Genomic DNA, 2870 nt, shown 5'->3' with positions numbered 1-2870 from the left:
TATGACCTCTGACATAATATCTTGGACACCAGGCAAAAAGATTACAGCCAAGTCTCTTATTTTACCTTTTAAAAATATTTAAAAATATTTTCTAAAGACTCCATACACTTCACTCTTTATTCATTTACTTCTGACAAGAAGAAAAAGCATCATTAATAGGAAAGAATATTACCAAATGTCCTTTCTTTTTAAAAAAGAATTATGTATTTATTTGACACAGAGAAAGAAAGCACAGACAGGGGGAGTGGCAGAGGGAGAAGTAGAATCAGGCTCCCCACTGAGCAGAGAGTCCGGAACCCTATTCCAGGACCCTGGGATCATGGTCTGAGCCAAAGGCAGACACTTAACAGACTGAGCCACTCAGGCACCCCTCAAATGTCCTTTTCAAAGTAGATGCAAAGCCCTCTGAATTTCACATGAGCAGTTTTTCAAGTTATGGCCATAAAATCATGAAGTTGATTTAAGTTAGGCTTGACAAACATTTCTTAATGAGATATAATAGAATGTAATGTTATCAGGAAGCATAATCTAAGTAAGGCTAAGTATTGCAGTTTAAAACTTGCTTCAGTTAATAGAAAGTATATGTGTGTGTGAGCAAGTGTATGACTATATAGCATCAAACATAATTTGTATTTTATGCTATGGATCTTGACAAGAGAATTTGGAAGTCCCTGGTCAGGGAAGTGACAGTAAGTACACAGCAAGTAGCTCTGTATGTAGCACAGAGTTATGTCTTACCAACTCTCATTTTTCTCCTTTTAAGTTTAATCTCCTTGGGGATCTGATATAGCATTATTTCATTAAAAGAAGAGTAAGGCATTTTTAGTGCCTTTCCTCAAGCAAATTTTTTGTAGTAGGGCTGAAGGCAATCCCTGCCATTCTATGGATTTAGTTTTTCATCTTGGATGAATTTGTTAATCTTCTCATCCCTGAAATGGGGATAATAAAATGAGACCATAGGGATCCCTGGGTGGCGCAGCGGTTTAGCGCCTGCCTTTGGCCCAGGGCACGATCCTGGAGACCCGGGATCGAATCCCACGTCAGGCTCCCGGTGCATGGAGCCTGCTTCTCCCTCTGCCTATGTCTCTGCCTCTCTCTCTCTCTCTCTCTGTGTGACTATCATAAATAAATGAAAAAAAAATTAAAAAAAAAAAAATAAAATAAAATGAGACCATAAAGTACCAGTAGTTTTTTAAAAATAAGATAAGGTATCTAGCACAGTACCTGGCACATGCTGAGTGCCAATAAGTATTAGCTAAAATTAATTATGATTTTGTTATTTTACATGAAATGGTTAAATGACTTCCACATTAAAATGAAATAGTAGTCTATGTGGTTTCCCTTGATGAATCATAAAAAAAAAATCCTTGTGGGTTGAAATATAAATCCTTGAAACTTCTGCAAACTGTCCAATAAGACAGCTGGTGAATATGCTGTTTAGGACTTTTCTATAATTTCATCATTTCATGTTGCAATTTTTCAAAGATTTTACTAAAATTATAGTTAATATCAGTAGGTAAATGTTGAAATGTTGGATATGTCAGTTAGTCCTTTTTATTTTTTACCAGTATTAAAACTAATAGTAAATCATGAGAGATGTACTGTACTGTCTCTCAAGGCATCTAATTGTGTTAATCAATTAATTATTTGTGGAAATAATAATAATAATAATTAATAATAATTCATGAATAGACTCCACATATTGTTTACCACTTCTATGCATATAGCTTTTCCTTATTTCTGGGAAATCATTTCTCATAACATGGATCATTTATCATAACAAACACTTTATATACTAAATTTTTGATTTAAAAATATATCATTACTAAAAAATGTTAGCCATGATCTGAGCTTTCAGTGAATTGTAATCACTGATCACAGATCACTGTAACAAATATAATAATAATTGAAAAAATTAAAATATTGTATGAATTACCAAAATGTGGCACAGAGACATGAAGTGAGTAAATACTATTAGAAAAATGGCAGCAATAGATTTTTTTGCCATAGGGTTGCCACATACCTTCAGTTTGAAAAAACACAGTATCTGCGAAGGGCAATAATGTGGCGTGAAATAAGACAAGGTATGGTTGTACCTAAGAATAGAATTACAAGGTCATGTAGCTCTTTGCTTAGCATTTTGAAGAACTACCAAACCGTTTTCAAAAGATAGTGTGCCATTTTATACTCCCATCAACAAGGTAAGAAAATTCTAATTTTTCCACATTCTCACTACTGCTATGTTTGTTTTTAATCAGTAGCATTAGAGACATATCTTTAACATCTATCTATAAGTATTTTTGGCATTGGCATTGTATGAAAAGTTAATAAAATAAATCCTTGGTTTTGTACCAGGATACCAATATCTTTGGTGAGGTTATCAATCCTTGGTCTACCTTTTCCATGTGCCATGATCAAAATAAGATGGCTCACCTCAAAATAATGTTTTTTTAAAATAATGCTTTATAAACTAAATGATGAACTTTTGTGTATGAAGCAAAAGGGAAAGAAAAACAGGGGGTGAATTGTAAAAGTTGATCTGCACAATAAATTTTTTAGCACCAGATGCTTAAAAAACAGTTTTGGCCATTTCATTTTGCACATTTCTTCTGGCTTTACTATTCCAATTTTTATTTGAGTTTGAAGTGCAGTGGATGGGGGGGGGACTCTGTAAGGCATCTCACACACATCACCAACTCTGATGACCTACTGCTAACGCCTGGAAGAAAAGCTGAACTAGTAACCAAAAGCACAGGCAAGAAGGATGCTTGTGGCCCATCTAAAAAAAAGAAAAGATGCTTAGTTTCTTTTCCCCCCACCCCTTTTGTTTTCTACAACAGATCACATTGTACACCTACTTAAAAAGAAAA

This window comes from Canis lupus, chromosome 19 (assembly GCF_003254725.2).
Source record: "Canis lupus dingo isolate Sandy chromosome 19, ASM325472v2, whole genome shotgun sequence".
Classification (NCBI taxonomy): domain Eukaryota; kingdom Metazoa; phylum Chordata; class Mammalia; order Carnivora; family Canidae; genus Canis; species Canis lupus.
Note: the sequence above shows the minus strand (reverse complement) of the source record.